A 23,454-nucleotide genomic window follows, 5' to 3' on the forward strand; every position below is an offset into this window, starting at 1 on the left:
TCAGTCACCTCTTCTTTATCTTTTTTTTCGCGACTAGAAAGTTTCAGGTGAAGCTAGTAGCTATGCACACTGTTATTTCATTTGAAATACCTTCAATAACATGGAGGATTGTTTTTAACTTTAAAGTTACTCATATCTCCCATGTAAAGGAAGGTGATATTAATCGTTGATCGGGATCTGCTTGCACTGGGATGCGGTGCAACCAAGTACGCTGGCGGGTCCCTTTCATCAAAAGCAAGGACCCTTCTTTTAGGTCAACTGATCTAACTGCGTGCTTTGCCCCAATAGGCTTCATTTGAAACTTTCTAGTTGCTCCAAAAGATAAAGAAGCTATGACGGAATGAACCTTCTTTTCATCGTCATTGTGCCACCCAACACTGTCATTACATATTTATCACCGCCGCCTTGAATTGAAACTTTGTTTCTCGTTCCACCTTTACTTTCATATCGTATAACTCTCTTGGCCACTCGTTAAGCGCTTCGTGAGTCACGCCCCTTCCGTAACCGTATTCTTTAAAATCTGCATTGGTGCAAATGTATTGGACTTTCCTATTCGTTGTTTTTCTGTTTTCTAACATTGCCTCCAATGTCCGCCTGAGTGTTTCGAAATTGACGTTTGGGTGGAAACCTGTTTAAAACTCAATGGTTGCACCTCGGCCAAGAATATTTTTCCCCATAGTTAACGTTTGAGGATCATATTCTGCAACATATTAGTACAATGTTAAATTGGTTAGAAAATTCGTCCTAAATTATAGTGTAATTCAACATGGTAAATAAATAGATTTCAAAAATGAGAACTAAAAATTTAGGGAATGTAAGGGTAGAATTATTCAGGAATGTTTGGTTTAAAGCTGTAATTATTGCTTGCTAAAATTGTATGATTTTTACCTTCTTTTCGTTGAGATGACTCTGATTTGGCGTACGGTTCTGGTATTGTTTCTTTGGCTTCTGCTGCCTCGGCTAAATTGTTTACAGGGATTTTCGTAATTGTCGAAAGTTTCCCGGGACACGTGTTCCACAGACTGGATGATTGGTGGCGCAAAAATAGAACCTTTAACGGCATCATATAACTCCGCAGCTGTTGGAATTATTTTTATAATTAATGAAAGTAATAATATGTGTATGCAAAACCCGTCAGTTCAAACTGGAGAAAAATTGCGTCTCACGTACTTATGGTTAAAGGTTCCATTTCCCAATTATGGTTTACCATAAAATTGGCCCAAATGTGACTCCCACCCGGATATAGCACTGGAAAATCGGAATTTCCGATGTGGGTAATATCTTCAGATATCGGAAAATGTTTCAAATCGTTTTTTTTGCGATTTCCAAAACCCAAGGGACACTTCGTTATATGTACCTATTTTGGCTTTTGTCCAGATCATACCGACTTGGATTTGAAAAGCCCTTAACAAAAATAATAAATAACAAATTAAAATGGTGGTCATTTTCATTAGCATTTTCTTTTTAAGAGATTCCAAAATTTCACAAACATCGCCCAAAACCCAATATGCTTTCCGCAGGAAAATTATAGCACTTATTTACTCATTTCCTAATTTCGAGAGAAATCTTATACTTTGAAATTTGGAGTTTACAATTAAAATTTTTAATAAAGCCAACAATTTTCAATGAAAAATTGTTGAACGCCATTAAAATTTTCATACTACTTAAAAATTTCACAAAACGCCTTGAATTTTATTCAAAATCCCTATAGCACATTCCGAAAGGAGACTATAAAAAACCCACACTTAGCAACACTTATACAAAATATAAAATAACTTACATTTTCGAAAGCGTATCGCCGTAGTTTGATTAAAAAAAAAAGGAACTTCTCTAGCTGAAGCAATTTCAGTAAGTGATTGTAAGCTCGTGTCAGGAGTAGGGCTTTTCTAAGGACCTTTTCAATACCGTTGCCTACCCCCTTTTTACCATGAAAAACGACGATAGTAATCAGAGAGAATTCTGGAGTAGAAGGTACCCAACACTAAAAGCTTCACAATCCATAGTCATGAGGAATTACCTAGATTGCTAGGTAGCGTCCTGGTACCGTTCAAACCCTGGTTTTTCATAAATGACCGTCCATAGAGGAAAATATGAGAGAAATTCCTAAATATTTAAAAAAAATCTAGACCTATAGCCGAATTTTATTACAGATGAATTGAGGTACGCCGTGCCTATAAATTTAAACATCCCATCAGTTGAGAGTACACCTGTTTTAGATTACAAAGACCCCTTCAATGTAAAATTATACAACTTTAAATTTAAAGGGGGTGTTCAGACCATGGGACAAACGACGATCTTCCACATAGAGCTTAGCATAGCGGGTGGGTAGAAAAGGAGAGGGGGTCGGTCAGCCCCTTTAAGAGACATACTCTATAAAACCTGGATTTTTTTACCTCTCCGAGTGACGTATGTCACGGAGAGGTTCTAATTTCGACGTGTCTGTCTGTCTGTCTGTGTGTCTGTTGTTATTGACTTACACCCCAGGGGACCGCGTTCGCAGTTTTCAAATCGGAGCAAACGTTTTCCCAAATTCCGGACCGCATTTACAGTTCCCGGAAATTTGGAAAGCTGAATTCCACTTACAATGGCTATTATCCATTACCTATCCAACACCACTATCCTCAGGCCATTTGTCCATCTTACTGACTTCTATAATCCACTTTCATCTGCTCTTTGTCCATCCCACATGGACACCATTCTGCACACACTGGCTTCTAATCCCCACCCTCTTGTGGTCTTTGTCCATCCCACATGGACACCAGTCTGTACACACTGGCTTCTAATCACCACCGTCATCTGCTCTTTGTCCATCCCACATGGACACCAGTCTGTACACCTGGCTTCTAACACCACCATCTTCTGGTCTTTGTTTTTGTCCATCCCACATGGACACCAGTCTGTACACCTTGCTTCTACTCCATCATCATCGTTAAGGTTAAGACATACGCGGCGATCGGCCAGGGTTACGAGAAACGTCTGGCCTTCCAATGGCGGGGCTTCCACCAAATGTTCACGCAATTGCGCTGTTCTTATCCATAGCTGCGATTCGACACCCTTATATACTACCTATGTGAGTAAGGCGACGCAACCGGCGTGTGCTTCATTTCAAACGCCAATATTAGTCAAGTCTCTCAAGAATGTTTAATTATTCTTTTTAAAAACGATGTAACGCTCAATAAGGCGAACAACTATCGAAGAAAATATTTAATATTAATTATATTTATTTTAATATTTAAGATAATCATGTCTCTAAACTCAAAATTAATACGGAAAGGGTAAAACAGCAGTCTATGTGTTTGTCTATATGTGTCCGTCCGTTGTTACACTAGTGCGCTGCGTTACAAGTTCGTTTTTGTTTTGATGTGTAAAGAAATCCTTCAGAACCTTAATATTCCCGTTTTCCATAATATAAAATGAATATGTGGAGATATTTTTCGTAATTATGATGCATTTAGTACTTTTGTAGCTTTAAAGCTCTATTTCATTTTGATATTCCAAAGATTTTTTTTAATATTATTATTTAAAATGGATGTTTATATATTACTTAAGCTATACTACATCTGTTTATAGCATAATCCTTCCTAAAGTGAATACAAGCGCAACGCTACAATGGTGGTCAAATGATCTTTTATTTGTCAATAGGCCTAGTGAACCAAAAAGTAAACGCTTGGGTTTGGTTTTCGTTTCTGTAATGCAGAGACATTAACGGTTCAGAGTGAGCCGAAAGTTAAATACACTATTAAATAATTAGGCTTAGATTTTATAATCATGGTGGAAATCTGGGCCGCGCTCAGCAGAGACCAGCGGTGTTAGCAGTGTCCTACATAACGGGATTTTGTTTTTGAATTATGACGTCACGGTGCTTAGCGCTGAGCTAGCGCGGTCTTCAAAGAAAACAGTCGGCTTTTTGGATAACGTGACGTAAAACGTGTAGTTCTCAGCTTGGCGAAAAAACCATGGATGAATTAATACAAAGAGCTCTATGGGACTATAGCTATTTAATGGCGTGAAACCAGTTGATCACGCGAGAATTTTAAGAGATATGTTAGTTTCTAATTTTAATTATAAAAGTTGTTATCTATCTCTATTAATATGTTATCATACAATTTTTGTTAAGCCTTGGTACCTTGCACGCTTTATTGCGCTAGCGTCATTTATAAAACGCCGATGACCGGAGAAAAGCTATGACGACAGAGCTCACCGGTAAACATTTCCAAAATCCGCTGTCTTTTTTGGTGAGCTCTGGTGAACGCAGCCCAGATCAGTGTAAGGTCTGATCGTAATCGGATAATAGCTTCGTGTTTTCATGCTTTTTATGGTACGCATTTACTTTCAGTGTGTGAAGCCACAAATAAGCTTTGGTGTTATGTAACGTTAACAGTCATGTTGACAAACTAAGAAAATCGTTGAGGTGAAACGAGAGGATAGTGTTTATATGGCAACCCTGTTGTGAATATGGCTTTGAACATAGAGGGCATACAGTTGAGGAGTAGAAAATTGGGCCTTTACAAACACGTAAAGGTAGTATCTCTCCAAAGTTTTATCTCTTCATTTCCCGTTTCTCCCCCATCGGATGATTTTAATGTGTACAAGTATATCATTATTGGATGTAAAATGTCGTCTGATTTACAGTATATTTGCTATGCTTTGTATACTGCTTTAATATTTCATAAATTTTAACTTAAGAAACATTTCCATATCTGGGTAAATAAGTTTGTAAGTAATCGTCTTGACTCGGAGAGGTAATATTTTGGTTTTCCCAACTTGTTTTTTGCTAATTTCGTATGAACCGTCATAATAAGAGTGTTCCTTAAAGGGAGGGTGAAGTGGAAAATCAACTGATTTTTATCAATTCTGGTTACATAAAATCAAATTATCAGAAGTATTATATTTGAAGTCATGAGTTAATCATATATTTTTATGTGATATTTTTGAATAAATAATTTGCGGCTTATGTTTCATTTAAACCATTTCCCTAAAAACGCACTATTATGTACTGTAAGGAATGGAAACGAGCTGGGTTTATACAAATACAGGTCATCAGCTCGCTCCACTCCCCTGCCCCATGACTAATCCATTGATGAACACGTGGATGATAGAGAGATAGGAACGAGTCAAAGGAATTTCTATACACAACCCTTGACCTCGTACCAACCCTAGCATCTCCACGTGCATCTATCTTTAGAAATATATAAAGAAAAATAAGTAACAAGGACCTTCTATTCCAGTACTTGTTTCTCTGCTCCCCAATAGGTAGAATTTAGATTGACAGTTGTCGTTTGACCTTTTTTTGCCCTACCTCTAAAATGATCGGGTGATGTATGTTGGACCCGTTTTCCATAAAGTGACAATTTGTTTTGGCAATAAGTCCACTTTTTTTTCTCTGTGATTTGCGAGTTGCGACCAATACGTTTTTGAGTTTTTTTGTATCTCGAAGAAATAATTGATTCTTGTTTTGGAGTTTAATTGATATCTTGAAAAGCTACTTGATTTTTAGTCGGCTTAGAGTTTAATTAATATCGTTAATAGATATTTTGTTTTTAGTTGCTTTGGAGGCTTGGAGTTTAATTAATATCTTTAATAGATATTTTGTTATTAGTTGCTTTGGAGTTTAGTTAATATCTTAAATAGGTATTTGGTTATAGTCGGTTTGGAGTTCAATTAAAATCTCGAACAGAGAATAAGTCAAAAGTTAACAAGCAATCGCTTGACTGTAAGCCGTTTCCCCACATGAAATAGCTTAAAAATTAAGGTACGTTTTACGTTATAATTCTTTTTTTTTCTTCTTCTTTCGTTTTGTTGATTTTGGGGAAAGTAGTGAGCATATTACGGGGATAAAAGGAGGCAGGTTATTTCTAAACCAAAGGTACTATACCAATTAAGTACCGAAGGACGCTGCATTCTATGGAAATGTAAATGAAATTTTGCCAAAAGATCCACCGAGTTATGATTAGTGTTTTACGGCTATATATTTCAGCACGGCATTTAAAATGCCTGTGTCGAGGTATAGTTCAATATGCAGCGTGTTTAGAAATAATCTGAGCCATTACCGAGGGATCAGCCACTCTTAAAAGTCGGTGTAATTTTCACTTTAGTTAATTATAGGGACTCTAGAGGAGTCAGCGGCCGGTGAGTAAAATTATTTGAAATACGTCGCAGACACCACATTACGCCAAGATCCAAAAACTCGGCAGTCGGTATGAAGTAGGACTGAACAGTGAACAATTATTCCATGTTTTCGCGAGATTGTAGCGCCAATTCTCCAAAATGCTTATTTTAGAAGTAAAACGAACAAAGGTCACCTGCCTCTGCCTTATTTCACCCACCTGCTGCTGCTTTCCTTGGCGATTACACCTATAGATTAGGGGAACTTTACCCTTGACAGTGCTAATTTCTAGGTGTTTAACGGACGACCCATAGATAATAAAGAGAAGGATCGGAAGGAAGGCCTTCGCACGCCAAACTTCTGCAGTTGACTTCCGCTTATGCGCGGGACGAAGTAGACAGATTTCCGGAAGTAGAACCTACCCAGTTTAAAGCTCAGCGAGCTCTCCTCCTGCATTCTGATCCTTGTCTTTATTACCTATGGACGACCCCTTAAATTGAAGTGAGAAACTGACAGATAGTTATTTAGGTTTTTAATTTCGCGCGTTTAAAATAATTTTGCAATTAAACTACGTGCTTAGAATAAAAATAAAAGCGCTGCCAAATCCTTCCTTAGATTTTATGTTAACTCGCTAACTAATCCATTGATGAACACGTGGATGATAGAGAGATAGGAGCGAGTCAAGGGAATTTCTATACACAACCCTTGACCTCGTACCACCCGTAGCATCTCCGCGTGAATCTTTCTTTAGAATTATATAAAGAAAAAAAAATAGGGTTTTACAACCAGAAGTATATAAACTATGGTTTTCATAACTATTTTTAACATTAACGAAATGTGGCCCTTTCAATAATAGGGAAATTAGAAAATGTTAACCCCGGTGTACCGCAGGGTAAACATCTCTACAGGCGTTCTACGGAAACTTAATATTAAATTTTGCCCCTATGAGTCGGCTTACCATATAAAATGTTTCATTCGGTAATGGAAAAAGTAAGAGAAATTAGGTGATACATTAATCCAGAAGTAACCCTTTGAAATTTTAAATTTTGTATGTTCCAAGCTGCTCAAAGACCCCACTATCTCTTGAAGATAACTTTTTATTATTATATCTATTTTTATTTATTCCTTGAATGAAACAAAAATATTTAAATTTTTTTCCCCTATGCATATAGTTAGGTTGTACATTTAAAATTTTCTCTATGGAAAGTGTAAATTGTGTTTTTAAGCGATTTTGCAAACCGAAAATTATTATTAGTAACTTTTTATAGATCTTAATTGTCGCTAGTCTTTTGACACTACAATGGAAGGACGAACCTTTGAGAAGGGGCAAGTAAGGGATAAGGGTCGTTTTAGCGTAAGTTACAGAAATGTGACCAATGAAGAACTAGGAAATGCAATGCTTGCAGTAATTGGCCACAATTTAAACAGGGTAGGTGAGTTTAAGCGTAAACTGGGAAAAATATGGCTCGATGTGGTGCAAACTTTGGGTTGCGTTAGAAGTATTGACATGAAGTCAAAGAGTTTTCGGAATGCATCTAATTGCTTCTATATGAGGTACACTAAAGATTTGAAAGGATTTAAAACGTATTTCAATGCCTTGATTATGAGCCAAGATGGTACTACCCTTGGGATGAATCAATCCCGGTAGGCCCATCGGTACATCCTTGCGTTGACCAATCGGTTTACCGTCATGCTGGAGTTCAATCGCAATTGGAGAAACAAACATTAAGAGGAGTTAAAGAACTGTTCAATCAGATGATTACCAATCGATTTAACCTCTTGAGAATGAACCAATTGTGTTAACCGACAATCTGACAGTTAACCTAAATGAAAACACCAAGGCGAAGGAGAGTTCTGCCGAACCCCTAAAGGCTAAGGAGAATTCTGCCGAACCCTTAAAGGCTAAGGAGAATTCTGCCGAACCCTTAAAGGCTAAGGAGAATTCTGCCGAACCCTTAAAGGCTAAGGAGAATTCTGCCGAACCCTTAAAGGCTAAGGAGAATTATGCCGAACCCTTAAAGGCTAAGGAGAATTCTGCCGAACCCTTAAAGGCTAAGGAGAATTCTGCCGAACCCTTAAAGGCTAAGGAGAATTCTGCCGAACCGCTAAAGGCTAAGGAGTATTCTGCCGAACCGCTAAAGGCAAAGGAGAATTCTGCCAAACCGCTAAAGGCAAAGGAGAATTCTGCGCATTTAGAGCAATGCCTTAGAAAAACAGAGCGCCAAATAAAACCCAAAAGAGAAGACGGAATGCTTTATTTTCCTCTTAAAAACCCAACTAAAATATTTTGTGTATGTCTTAAGCCCCCCGATGATACATCTTATTGTTTGTGTACAAGATGTGAAAAGTGGTTTCATTTTAGATGTGCCGGCTTATGCGATAGTCCCAATACGACTGAAAACGTAAGAAAAGATAAGAATTTTAAATGTCCTCTATGCCAAAAGTCTTTCATGAGAAGAGGTATTCAAAATACTTATCAAAATTGTTGGGTGTCTTCTCTTTTGCAAGGGCTCTTAGAAATCATTCCATTTAATGAGACCAACATTTCTAATGACATTCTATCTGAGTTACTTTCCAAAATATGTGAGGATACAACTATCCCCGTAAAATCTCAAGATGTTGTTCCATTTCTGAAAAAAATTGATACAATTTCGAGAAATGCTTTGAGATTTTGCACTATGCAAGATCCTCAGAAACTTTTGCATTATATAGTTCCACTTTTAGGCAATACTTACCAAAATGAGTTTCCTGTAGTCTACAGTTGCGAAGAATGTCAAGCCACAAGATCTTTTGAAGAAGCAGCCATGATCTATATTGTTTTAGACGCAGCTAAATTAGCTATTTCAGAATACACATCTGAAATAGAACCAACCCCAACTCAAAATTGTTTAGGTGTAGATAGAAACGGACTTATTTCTCCTTGCGTAGGTAGAATGAAACAAATGAGACTAACTGTGGAAGTACATAATCTTCCTAAAATCTTGATATTTTGTTGTCCAAGAACAGCGGATGAACGCTCGAAAAATCAGCAAACTTGTTTCCTTGAGACCCATATTAAATATTTAGGAGCTCAGTATGAATTGAAAAGTTGCGTAGTCTACTGTGGAGAAGTTAATAGAAGTAGCAGTCACTATGTGGCTTTCGCTAGGCTAATTGCAAATACCTGGGTTCATTACAATGACTCCGAAGTTAAAACGGTTGATAACCCTGAAATTCACGAGGATTGGGTTATAGCGTTTTACAAATTACAGGAAAAGAACATTTTTGATACTAAATATTGTCCTCGCTTTGAAGACAAGCCATTAAAGCAGTCTCCGAACAATAATGGCTTCATGACAGACCCAATTTCGATCCCTTGGAGCAAGAAGATCTCTCTCTTATGCACAGTCCTCTATCCTGGAGTATTTCCGTTTCGGATGAATCCATTTCGGATGATTACGCGAGAAACTCGCATACTCTTGAATCTCCAAACCCAGATAGAGAAAGAGAATTCAGGTCGAGCGGGTCTAGTTTAGATTTAACAGGAGTGATTCTGAGGATACCTCAAAATCGGAAATACTATCAGTTAGTCCCGGATTAGATTCTATACATAGTGGTTATGATCCGTCCTTAAACATTAGAGACGTTGGTTTACTCTCCATGTCCGAGGAAGTTCGCAAGGACATTCTATCCAGCACTGACGGATTTGAACAGCCTGAGGTTATGAAACGCGTTCCTGAGAAAGTAAAATTTTCTATTGCAAAAGATACTTGGGATAAAATGAGCACCCATCGCCGTGCACCTAAAACTCTTGATTGTAATAATTATAAAGTTCTCCTAGATGATATTTTGAAACAAAATAATCCGCAATGTATATGGAATGTTCTTAACCATTACGCGCCAGATAATAGTATCTATTCAGATTTGCTCTTTTCCTGTAATTTATACTGTTCAAGAATTAACGCGACACCAAGACCTTGCCAAGCTAAATGCGATATTAAAATTTTTAAAAATTATCAAGGCATAATTACTAATAGAGGTAACCGTTATCATGAGCGACGGAGTTTCCTCAGATTAGAGGCGCTAAAAGAGAAATTTTGGGTATCGTTCCTTTCAACCGAATTCCCAATGGACCGAAATCCCATTCGACCGAATATCCCGCAATGATTTTAGATTTCCAGCCCAATGGCTATATTCCCGATGGACCGAAATCCCAATCGTCCGAATATGCCCCTAAAAAATACATGAATATAACTTGAAACACTGTAGCCGTCAGCGATTCGGTGGTGTAGTGGATACGAAGTTGGACTGCGAAGCGATAGGTTGTTGGTTCGAATCTCCGAAAGGTATGTTAATAATATTAAAAGTAAATGTTTCGTGATACTAATTAAAACGCTCACTTTCATTCCTTTCAAGGCAAGAGATATATAGAATTAATAAACAAATTGTGCTTATAATGAAGTGCAGTCTTAATGGTAGTTCCATCAATGTCTTTAAATTTTAAATTAAAATTTTAATAATTTGGTTTCGGGTGGGTTAGGTTAGGTTAGGTTAGCTTAGCTTAGCTTAGGTTAGGTTAGGTTAGGTTAGCTTAGCTTAGCTTAGCTTAGCTTAGGTTAGGTTAGGTTAGGTTAGGTTAGGTTAGGTTAGCTTAGCTTAGCTTAGGTTAAGTTAGGTTAGGTTAGGTTAGGTTAGCTTAGCTTAGGTTAAGTTAGGTTAGGTTAGGTTAGGTTAGCTTAGGTTAGCTTAGCTTAGCTTAGGTTAGGTTAGGTTTGGTTCCAATAAAACGTTGACACCTTTTCCAAAATATGCTCCTTTTAATTAGCTACCACCTTTTCCAAAATATTCTCCCATTAAATAGCTACCACCTTTTCCAAAACATTCTCTTATTAATTAGCTGCCACCTTTTCCAAAAGATTTTCCTACTAAATAGCTCCCACCTTTTTCAAAATATTCTCCTATTAATTAGCTACCACCTTTTCCAAAACATTCTCCTATTAATTAGCTGCAACCTTTTCCAAAACATTCTCCTACTAATTAGCTGCCACATTTTCCAAAATATTCTCCTTTTAGTTAGCTACCACCTTTTCTAAAATATTCTTTTATTAATAAGCTGCCACCTTTTCCAAAAGATTTTCCTATTAATTAGCTGCCACCTTTTCCAAAAGATTTTCCTATTAATTAGCTGCCACCTTTTCCAAAATATTCTCCTATTAATTAGCTGCCACCTTTTCCAAAATATTTCTATTATTGCTAATAAATTGTTTTAATACTCATATAAATAATCTTTTTACCTCAAAACAAGGTTGGGTTGGGTTAGGTTAGGTTAAGTTAGGTTACGTTTGGTTAGGTTAGGTTAGGTTAGGTTAGGCTAGGGTAGGTGAGGTGAGGAGTGCAGTAATACATTTTCAACTCACATTTATTTTAACAATAATAAGTTTTGAAATTAAAAATATATTTAATGCAAAACCACACAGTATGTCTTCTTCCAGTTCAATAGAATTTCGGTCCAATGGGACTATAATAAAATCGCACCTTTGGCTACGTTCGATCGAATGGGACCCCAAAAAACCCCCTTCTGTCGAATGGGAATTCGGTTCAATGGGACCAAAGCAAATTTTGCGGCAAGAGTTCCTAAAAAACCCCAGATTAAGACCGTTGGAGGCTGTATGGGATCTCGATTCTAAAAACTCAACTGATATTAGTATGGGAGCTTAACTAATTCTGCACTTAAAACAGGTACGATGCGGCAAATTAGATACGAGGCTTATCAAAAACAATGCAGATCGAAAGATCTCAACGAATCTTTAACTTTGCTCGGAGAAGACCCTGAGTATAGTGGTTATGTACAGAAAATATCAACCAAACCACGTTATGTTTCCCTCTATTCCAAAGGGTCGGTTAATTACATTCGTGACCATGCTAAGCGCGATATTTTATTTTGGGATGGAACTGGCTCGGTAGTGGCCACTGAAAACGTTAAACGTTTTATGTATTACCCCATAGTCATGAGGTGTCCAGAAATTGATAAGAAATCTATACCTGTGCCAGTTGCGGAGTTAATAACGGAGGATCAAAGCGCGGAGACATGAACCAATTTTCTTTATCACTTCTTTCAAGCGCAAAAAACAATAGCGGGGAAACGTAATGTTGTATACCCAGCAGTTATTTCCAGCGATCAAAGTCTCGTTCTGATCACTGCTGCTTTGAAGGTATTTAATGGAATGAGTTTAAATCAGTACGTGGGCGTTTGCCGGAGAATTACGGAGGGAGTTGCTAGTGGAGATGTCTTAAATTTTACTCTTATTCAGTGTGGCATTTGCCACATGATGAAAGATGGTAGCAGACTTATGAAAAAAATTTATAGTACTTCACCCAATAAACATAAATTTGGAATGTTTATGGTAAGTGTTCTAATAAACAGTTCACTGTTAGAAGAATTGAAGCATAGCTGGGGATGGTAATACTTTTTTTAAAGACATCGCAGATAGAATTATTGATAAAGTTAAACAAGATGTAGCCCGCGAAGAATACTTTCCTTCATTGCTTTCTAGAAACGAATTATATGGTCCCAACCTTCTAGCATACAGGCAAAAAAACTATTATCCCACATAGCCTCTGTGGACTAGGCTTCTCTCGGGTGATTTAAGCAGACATTTTGAAGTGGTTCCAGCATCTTACCAGCCTAGGGTTAATTTTAAAGACGGATTAGTGAATTATTTTGATCAAGAGGCACCGACTCAGGGTCATGTTGAAAGTTTCAACAGACTCGTTAAAGAACAAGCCCTATACGACAAAAAACCTAGGTTAGATTTAGCCATAAAACATTTGTACGAATTAAACAAGAAGTTGTTTAAACGAGCTTTGCTTAACGCTCATAAGCATATACCAAATCAAAAAAGACAAAAACAATTAAAATTACTTGAAGAGAAATTTAAGAAAACCAAACCTCTAGTCCAGGAAGATGCGTCTATTAGAACCAGGGGGATATACCAACAACCTCCGTTTAAAAAAAAATAAAATTCAGTCCCAAAGTAACGCCAAAAGTTTAAGCGTCGAACCAATTGAAACGTACACTGTTCCAACCAGCTGGAGTTAGGGGGAATCAGGAAAGTAGTAAAATCAACTCCAATTCGAATGCTTATAATAAGTTGACAGAGTCACATACGAAAATTTTATTAGGGAAACAATTTTTGGCCGATAAAATGTTGATACATTATTTCTTTTTGCTAAAATCAAATTATCCGTGCTTTGAGTATGAATCTAACGACTTTTACAGACACTTATTTCGCGTGTTAAATCAAGTTCCTTTTTCAATGTACAGTGGTTGGAGCGAGTGTAAGAAAAAATACTATCATGCAAAAGGTTATTAATTATCAAGACAAGAGATTTGCATTTCTTCATGTTTGCTATAAAATATTTAGGAGTACGAGATGAGTCAGTACTATTTGAGCTCACTGTGTACGACTCCATGACGATAAAATCGCAAATCGTACGACACATGAAAGAAGCAAACGAAATTGCAAACGCTTTGAGACTAGCTTCTGGTAATTGTAAACAAGAATGGAGTATTAAACAGGCTGGCGACGATTTTCCACCACAACCAGAAAGAAACCTGTGGGACTCCAGTCCAATTACATGTTTGTACGCTACGTGGGTCATCGTCAACTATCCGGGTAGAAAAAAGGCAGAAAAAGACATTCTGCAATGTTAAGAAATTTATAAAAGTGAAATTGAGAGTGGTATAATTTCAACATGAAAATGTTTAAAATGTACCAAGTTTTTGTTTGGGAAAGTGATTCATTTTAAGTAGTCCGGTATTAAAAACACGTTGCCTAAATGCATCTAATTCTTTGACATCAAGTATTACTGAAAATTCTAGAAATTTAAATAAATCTGAAATAAAATTAATTTTTTCAAATGTTTTTGTAAAATAGAAATCAAATTGGTATAATTTATAACAACGGCATTTGGTACACGGAATAACGTCATTTGAATTTGGGCAGCGACGATTTACATAGTGATATTCCATGGTTAGGAAGGTTGAATAAGAGAGAGGGGTCAATGTGCCTAAAATTTAAATAGAATAACAGATGAAGCACAATAGATTTACATTGACCCAGAAGTTCATATACGGTATGATGACACTATCTCTAGTACTTATTCAACCTATCTAATGACTCCCAACGGATTTGTTCCGTAACAATCATACCAGCCTTCCCGTGGCGAGAGTCGTAAGTAGCCAGTGTTTAATAACTGTTGTGAAATAATATTATTTCAATATTAGAACGGATTGTAGGCTTATCGCCCGAATTTACGGCATTAAAACTTCCAAAGAGGTAATACTGGGAGAATACGCCAGTGGCTGATCCCTCGGACGACGACGTTGTTTTCTCGTTGACGAGAGGAAAGCCACTCCGTAATAAAGTGTTTCTGAGGGTGTATTACGCTAGTTGCCTGATCCCTCGATCGATGTTCTGGGCTCGCAATGTTCGACCTTCGTCTAGGCGCCTCGCTATCACGGCGATTCGATATTATGTACGTAGGTAACCTCGTATTTTAAGCTTAAGATGATTACTGAGAATAAACTAAGGGGAGATTGCAGCTTTGAAGAAGACCGCGCGCTATTAGGGGGCGCCTCACCTTTACAGGGAGACGGGAGTCTTATATTAATGTACGCGGGAAGCTAATATTTTCATTGCCGACTGACGACGGCAATGCTCTAAGCCTTTGCTAAACTGAATTTTCTACTTTGATTTAAATATTAAATTTTCAAGCTGAGTATAATTTTTGTGATATAAGTGAGACCATTTTGTTCGTAATATATTGTTTTACTAATAGCTCCTTAGAAGGTTGCGTCAAGTGTTGTTTATTTACTACTTTAAGATGAATTTTAGCTTGACCATTGACGATGGTCAAGCAAATAGTATGAGGCCATTGCACAACGTCCACTGAGCCGCTTAGTCACATTATCTTACATTATCACATGTTATGATAACTCGGATCTTCTGTTGAGATTGTTTTGAAGTTATCTAATGTCTTGTCACACTTGAAGTTCCGATATAATTTTATAAACAGATTAGCATCATTAGCCGATATTGTAAATTAACCGATGTCAATATCAAAGCTTAACCAATAATTTTAACTCAATGAATGAATAACAATATAATATTAATTTAAAAAATATTCAGGTAGTATTTATGAAATATTAATTAAAAGACGCAGTAATTGTCTCGATTAGTAAAATCAATTGTCGGCAAGAGTACTCGTACAAAAGGCCATTTGATTTAAGTTCCTCTATAGAAACTAGTTCAAATAAAACGAAAATTATATATTTCTACTTTAATATCACAAAACGTTGAACTTTATATATTTAAAGAAGCTGCCAATTTTTGTGTCAGAAAATAGTAAAATTTATCTTTATTTAAATTCTAACATGAGATATTAAAGTTAAAGAATAGCTTGATATGTTTCCCAGTAGATAATTGTTTGATATTGATATTTTAGTTTCATTGATTTTAAACAAATTGTTATTGACATCGGTTAATTTTTACGATATTGGCCAATTGATCATCACTAATAGTTTAAATAATTTCAATTAAACGGTTCAAAACCTTTAGGAAAAGCTTAGTTTTATAATGAGTAAAATTCTTATTTTTAATTAATTTATCGTAGATAATTAATTTATTACCTTAGAGTAATCTATGCTGAAATAAAATTACGCAATGAAAGAGGAAGTGACGTACAAATGTTTGGCGGGGGATTAAAATGTCGATTTGGATTCGGGTTAGAAAAGCACCCTCTCCAAATGGACCCAACCCTATTGTATAAATTTGGGTTTCTAATCATTTAAAATTTTAGAGAATAGTGTCCCTGGATAGTTTTGACGTGTTTTCCTTATTTCCACTCTCGTGAATTTCCTGGAGGCTGAAAGTATTTCGCCCCTTTTCAACTTTGTCTTGCTGAGAGTTATCAGGGTTCATACAAACCTGGAAACAGGGAAAACTCAGGGAAATTTAGAATTTTTAGTAAAATTCAGGGAAATCAGAGACGTTTGCGTAAAAATAGTGCCAAGTAATTATGCAAAATGTTCATAAACATCCCCTCCGTAGAAATAACATTACACTATACTTTGGAGGCTCATAACTCTGGTTATATTAGAGATACGGGGATGCCCTTTGATTATGTAATAGTTCTATTTACCCCTCCTGCTTCGTTAATATTTGCTCCATAGGATACTCCATATACGGGAAAAACCTGGAAATCTCAGGGAAATTTGTTTTCCAAATGTTGTATGAACCCTGCCTATTATGTTGGTTTTCTTCTTAGCAAGGACGGAAATAAGATAACTTTGAGACACCTATAGGGCCGGGTCACTGCCTTACTGGACCAATGTCCTATAAATTTATTAGGTGTTCAAAAATTTTACGGTTTTGCTGGACAAGCTTGTTCCTTTTAGTTTCCATCTCTGCGAGAATTACCTTATAAATTTTCATGGTTAGTCTGTGCATGAACGCTGGATCTCTAAAGACACCGGAAAACGCCAGTCCTACGCTGTTCAAACCGAGTCTCGTTAAGTAATAGCATCGGGGGGAGAAATGGGGACTGCGAATTTGGGAACACTCGAGGCCATTCGGTCTTTTGTGATTATTAATAAACCTATTGAAAAAAATTAACGACCTTGGCCGTTCCCGCTTTTTTATTCATTTTCAGCCACATCGTATTATACGAGAGGCTTTTAGTTTGACCCGAGCCGTAATAGAATAAGTAGTAGTTGTGGCAGGAGTTTTCACTTCGTTACCGTCAGATTTTAGCTTAAAAGGAACTGTTTAGTACCTCAACCCACCCTGAACTCGGTTAAGGCGCATTCAGATTACCCAACTTTTGTCCTCTGACAATTGTGCTCCGACTAGTCTGTCGGACAAAACTGTTGGTGTGAATATACCGTATGACCTGATTTTAGTCATGTCGAGGACCCGTTTTTAATCACCTAGGGACCTAATTAATATTTTTTTGAGGTTTCAATGCGAAGTGGGTCTGAGGACCGCGGCAAGGATGTGATTATTCAGGTTTCAATATATGTGTAAGCAGGGGAAGGAAATGAGGTTAACTTGGGAGGTGACGGACGGGGTGTGGGGGTCAAGTCACCTCCGACGGACACGGGGCAGTCGGCACCTATAGGGTAGGATCGCCGACATGTGTCTTATTCCCTCAAACTTTGCCGCCCAGAAGCTTGGCTTACAGGAGTGTGCCACACTCCCGGCTGGGACCTAATTAAATTCGGGCTGACAAAAACCGGGTAGCTCAATAACAAATCACAGCACGACAGATTATGTCGTCAGAATCACGTGACTAACGAGCTTTTGGCTCGCAGACGACACTCCTCGAGTTTAGACCTAGGCTTAACGAGTGTGATGATGGCTACGAAGAATAAAACGGTAATGTTACGATATTTATTTGTTGTGCATGCATATTATAATGCGTTTAATTATTTGTAGAAGTTTACTTGGGGTAGCTCCGGACTATAAGAAAACGGGCCTGAGAGATAAAGGTTTTGAAGACGCATCTACTTTATTCGGCTGTTCTGTTTTTTTCATTCTGTATTTATACATTTGTTTGTTAAAACGTGTATATTGTTGGCGTTATGGATATTTTATGTTCTTCGGGCTTGTTGTTTTTAAAATCATCTTTGCAACCCAGAAAAGCTCGTTCTAGTCTCGACGTACTTCTTCCGAAGGGTGTGAAACCAGTTCGCACGGAAGAAAACAACAGGCCAACATTTTCTAGTGATGAAATTATTGGGCCTCTTGAAATAGATTCTGATTATGATGAACCTGATAACGAAAGCACCACAAGACTCCCTTGCTAATTACAAATTGGTGGAGAAAGTTCACGAGCAAGTATGCATTCTGAGTACGCCACTTTTGAATGAAAGAAAAGGAAACAAACTACCCTCAAACCCATTACTGATGATTTTTTGGGAGAAGCACTGTCGTGCCTTAAAACACCGCCGCAGCCTATTGAAAAGGCAAAGGTTAATGACGAGCATGATATTTTTGGAACTTTTGTGGCAAGCCAAATGAGACTTTTGGAATCAAAAGATGCCGACATACTCCGATGTCAAATCATGCAAATGATTTTTGAAAAAAAATATGAAGTTTAATGTTTAAACTTGATTTGATTACCAATTTGTACACTTTTCCTTTGTTTGTTTTTCTTTGAGGTATCCTAAAGTAAAGGACATATATTCTTTTACCTTTTAGGTTGGGTTTGTGTGTCAAGGCTTCTGGATACCTTCCAGTGCAATTTAACCATTGAGGTGCCTACGTTCGAATGTGTATCTACTTCACACCTCAAAACATTCATTTTATTGAAATAATTTACAATGTTGAAAGACAACAGTGTTTTCCATAATAAAAAATGGTTCTCATTTTTCATAAACCTTTTCAAAGCATCTCATTGAAATGAATGTTTAAACGTATTTCATTAAATCAAGTGTATGGCACGCCGAACAGGACATAATTCAGCTTTAACATTTAAATACAATTCAGGATTTATAAAACGTTTTCAGGGTTGATAAAAATAATTCAAGATTTATAAAATAAATCAAATCGGGATTTATAATTTAATTAATTTATTTATTTTTAAAAATTTTGAATTATAATTCCTGAATTATTGTTAAAAATCGTAAATAATTTTTATAAATCCTAACTTATTTTTAAGTATCCTGAAATATTTCGGTCCGCGACGATTTGGTCTCGCCGTTATGGTCTTGCCGATTTGGTCTCGGGACAAATGGGTCTCGGGACAATTGGGTCTCGAAGCAATTGGGTCTCAAGGCAATTGGGTCTCGAGGCAATTGGGTCTCGGGACAATTGGGTCTCGGGACCTAACCCAACCCAACCTTGTTTGGAGGTAAGAAGATTATTTATATGAGTATTAAAAGCCCGCCTCTTGCCACGAACAATTTATTAGCAATAATAGAAATATATTGGAAAAGGTGTCAGAAATTAATGGGAGAATATTTTGGAAAAGGTGGTAACTAATTAGTCGGAGAATATTTTGGAAAAGGTGGCAGCTAATTAATAGCAGAATATTTTGGAAAAAGAGGCAGGTAATTAATAGGGGAATATTTAGGAAAAGGTGGCAACTAATTAATAGGAGAATATTTTGGAAAAAGTGGCAACGAATTATCAGAACCATTGTTTTGGAAAAGGTGGCAACAAATTATTGGGACCATTGCTTTGGAAAAGGAGGCAACGAATTATTGGGACCATTGCTTTGGAAAAGGAGGCAACTAATTAGGTGACCAAATAATCACGATACCAAATAGTCCCGAGACCAAATAGTCCCGAGACCAAATAGTCCCGATACCAAATATTCACGATACCAAATAGTCCCGAGACCAAATAGTCCCGAGACCAAATAGTCCCGATACCAAATGGTCCCGAGACCAAATAGTCTCGAGACCAAACAGTCCCGACACCAAATAGTCCCGAGACCAAACAGTCCCGAGACCAAACAGTCCCGAGACCAAACAGTCCCGAGACCAAATAGTCCCGATACCAAATAGTCCCGATACCAAATAGTCCCGAGACCAAATAATCACGATACCTAATAGTCCCGATACCAAATAGTCCCGATACCAAATAGTCCCGAGACCAAAAAATCACGATACCAAATAGTCCCGAGACCAAAAAATCACGATACCAAATAGTCCCGAGACCAAAAAATCACGATACCAAATAGTCCCGAGACCAAAAAATCACGATACCAAATAGTCCCGAGACCAAAAAATCACGATACCAAATAGTCCCGAGACCAAAAAATCACGATACCAAATAGTCCCGAGACCAAATCGGTGAGACCAATTAGTTCCGCGACCAAATCGGCGAGACCAAATTGTCCTGTTCCCAAATATTTTTATTACCGGCCAAATCGTCACTTTTCGCCTTTTTCACCCCGTTTCTATTTGAGGGAAAAAAAATTTGAGAGTGGGTCCTTTTTCGTTGTAATTTTCATATTTTTTGAGGAATTGCACATGGCTGGATTTTAAATATAATTGTAGGTTTCAAGCCTAATTTCATAATTTTCCACCTTTTCATCGTCCCACAATCTATTTCTAAACTTGGCACTTTTTTTAAGAAGGTGAAATTACGCTAAGCCTTACCGTTGATTTTTGGCATTTATTAAAAAATAATTTTTCCCCTCTTTTTAAGCTCCGTTACTTGGCCATTTCGTTGCGTCGTATTTTTAAAATTTAGACTTTAAAATGAGTGCCTTGTTTTCTCAAATATTACATAATTGTAGAAAATTTCAATATTACAATTGCGCAAAACGTACGTATATACGAATTCATTGTTTCCTTGTTGAAGGGACGCGCCTTGCATCTGAATTTGCTTCCCTCAAAACTACCCCCTTTAACCGGCCGGTGGTTTTTTCTTTATCGCCCTCTATTTGTTTTAGGTCGCTTCAGCCCCGAAAACAGCTGTAGTGAGAAATGCTACTTACTAAAAATGTATGTCTTCAATGTGTTGTTTTTGCATTTTTATGCTTCTACTCGTGGTGCGCGTCGAGGTCTACAAATGCAACGTGTTTTGCGAAATAAAAATCAAGGGTGAACACTTATGATCTATGCTTTAAAAGGAATTGGTCGACTCATCTATAGTGAGCCTTCGTCAGATTATCACATATCAATGATATAATAAATTAACCCTTGGATATCCTGTGACGAGGAGATTGTTTTAAAGTTACTACCTTTTTTGGAGGTAGATACTGTCTAGTGACACTTGAAGTAACGATTTAATCTTATAAACAGACTATCATCATGAGCCCATATCGTAAATAAATCGATGTTGATATCAAAGCTTAATTGAGATACATACATCAAAAATTATCTACTAAAAGAGATATCTACTAATATTCCATTCAAATTTCTCGAAACATTTCAAATTAACGAATAGAAATGTGCAAATGAAGTTGAAACCGATTAATTGGGAAAATTGCTATATTGTCACCGTTACCGATCACAGATAGATTTGCGTCCTTCAGTAGTGTTTAGTATGCTTGTGAAATGGTAAGCGAAACCTGTGATCAAAGTTTAAAATTGACATGGGCAAAAAGGGTTTTATTCATATCAACACGATTACCGATTATCTAAATTTGACTAAAATTAACAAAATATTCTCCTCATGATTAAAAATCTTGTTTGAAGCAGCAAGCCATCTAATCCATATTTACCTTCTTTTGAAAAAAAATAGGTTAATACCTCTTTCAGTAGATGATTGATTGATATTTCAGTTTCATTGAGTTTAAAAAAAATTGGTTCCACGTTTACAGACCAATAGAGTTGTCAATGCAGCGCTTTTTTCCAGAAAGTCACATGACCTTCTGTGCAAATTGTATGTATCCTCCTAGTCTGAAAACAATTTATAAGTCGAAATCGAAAGGGGAACTAAACGAACAAATAAAGCGAGGTCAATCTGTAAGGGGAACTGAAGTTTCTATTTTTTAATTAAAATAAGATTACGTGAAAGCTATATTTCATAGCTTATTGTTTAGTGTACGTACAATATGGGTTTGCTCTAAATAACAGTTAATGTAAATTTTTATGAATATTTAATTTTATTCCATTATTTCGGAACCGCTCAAACACCGTGTATTGTAGCGAGAATGAAAATAAAATTTCACTGTTCTTAACGTTTTATACTTAGTGTGCCCTTTTGATCAGTTGAACAGAATTTAATCAGCACTGTTTTAATACACACACTTGAACCTTGAGCATCGTAAAATTTGGCCTTTACAAATGATATTTGCGGGAAGGGATACTTATTAAATTTTTCGCTAGTTTGTCAGCATGAGTCAAGGGTTGACATAAAAGGTTTATGTGGGACTAGACTCTAAAAATTAGGAATATAAATACTTGTAGCTCGAACAGTGGCGGGTTTAACGGTAAGCGGACTAAGCGGCCGCTTGGGGCCCCGGGATGCCATGGGGCCCTGAATTGAGCAGAATTATTTTTTTTCCATTAATAATATTTTTTTTCAAAGTAAAAAATGGAAGAGACTAATAGTTTTAAAAGGAAATAAATGACGAATATTTTCCCTTTCAGTATTTACCAAGAAGAGATTTATATAAGACCCAAGTCGCGAGATTTTACGCTTCTGCTCTTACGCCGGTGTCAGTGGCCAAGTAAGCCCACCCCTTCGTGAGTTCCAAAAACCAAACCAAGGCTTAACGAAAAGGTAAAAGAAATAGATGGTGGAAAACATGTAGCGTTTTTCTTTGCGGTAAAAACGAGCTGCTCCGAGACGGCGGCGCTGTTGCAACCATAAGAGTGTAGATGGATTTTAAGACTCCTGAAAAACGTGTAGAGTGGTCGAAAGGACCAAAAACCCCACTTCACGAAGGTCGCGGGGTTTTGGAGATTAAAACGTTCTCTCTTATGGAATGGAAAGTTTCCTGAGTCACGCTCTCCCCATACCCCTTTTTTGTATTGAAGCTAGTTTTTATTTTTGAAGAAAGAAAGGCAGAAGAAAAAGAAGAGCGCGAGTGGAAGGATGTACTTCCTCACGAAACATTAAAATTTTCATTTTTAAACTTAAAGAAGTGTATTCGTGATTATTTATTATAATTACTAATATTACAACAGGCGCGTCTTACAATGACCCAGTCGCTCACTTCCGGATTGATCCCAACCGCTTCGAGTCTAGAGACGGAGCGCCTGAAGACGTCACAAAACCGCTCTGAAAAAACTTTTGTCTTTCATTCGGAGCAACCACATTCGGTCATCCGAGCTAGAGCGATGACGTAACACGTAAATTTGAAGCTATCTCGGATCGCTCTCAGGTGACCCAAAAAAACGATATAAGACAAAATTCTAAGTCCAGGCTCCTTTTCCACCCCCCACCCATTAAGGGGGGATTGTCGACTATCACGCGCGCACCGGACGCTATTTTAGGCCTTCTTATATAAATTCCATCTTACAACTACTATTTAATTTTAATATCTTGAGTTTGGGGGCCCCAAAATGGTTACCGCTTGGGGCCTCCACTTGACTTAAGCCGCCACTGAGCTCGAATTCGCCGATCAATATCTATTGTCCTATCCCTCGGCACGCAGCTTGGGTATAGCTTCATTAAAGATCTAGCCACCACTTCCCACGGTTCCGTTTATTTAACGAATGCGACTCATAGTTTTATTGTAAGTCACGGTTTCAAAGCAAAATTTCGTCACGAGTCGCTCTTGTTTTAAACGGTATGCGTTTTTGAAGTAATTCGGGAGCTACGCCGAGATTTGCGCTTATGTATGGAGAGTGAATTCTTTTTACGCTCTAGAATAATTGCTATAGCAATCTTTAAAAAAATCAT

At 37.2% G+C, this 23,454-nt stretch overlaps 1 long non-coding RNA gene across 1 annotated transcript; it reads right to left on the reverse strand.

The window, feature by feature from the left end:
- Positions 1 to 8,278: 8,278 nt before the first annotated feature.
- Positions 8,279 to 9,451, reverse strand: LOC149668595 (uncharacterized). The gene is made up of 3 exons (XR_016367895.1): positions 9,060 to 9,451; positions 8,842 to 8,962; positions 8,279 to 8,736 (listed from the first exon to the last, which is right to left on the reverse strand). It is a non-coding gene; the product is annotated as an uncharacterized LOC149668595 (long non-coding RNA).
- Positions 9,452 to 23,454: the final 14,003 nt, after the last annotated feature.

The sequence above is a fragment of the Phalangium opilio genome, unplaced genomic scaffold (assembly GCF_054372755.1).
Source record: "Phalangium opilio isolate 3A_F unplaced genomic scaffold, DU_Popi_V2 ptg000055l_1, whole genome shotgun sequence".
Taxonomy (NCBI): Eukaryota; Metazoa; Arthropoda; class Arachnida; order Opiliones; family Phalangiidae; genus Phalangium; species Phalangium opilio.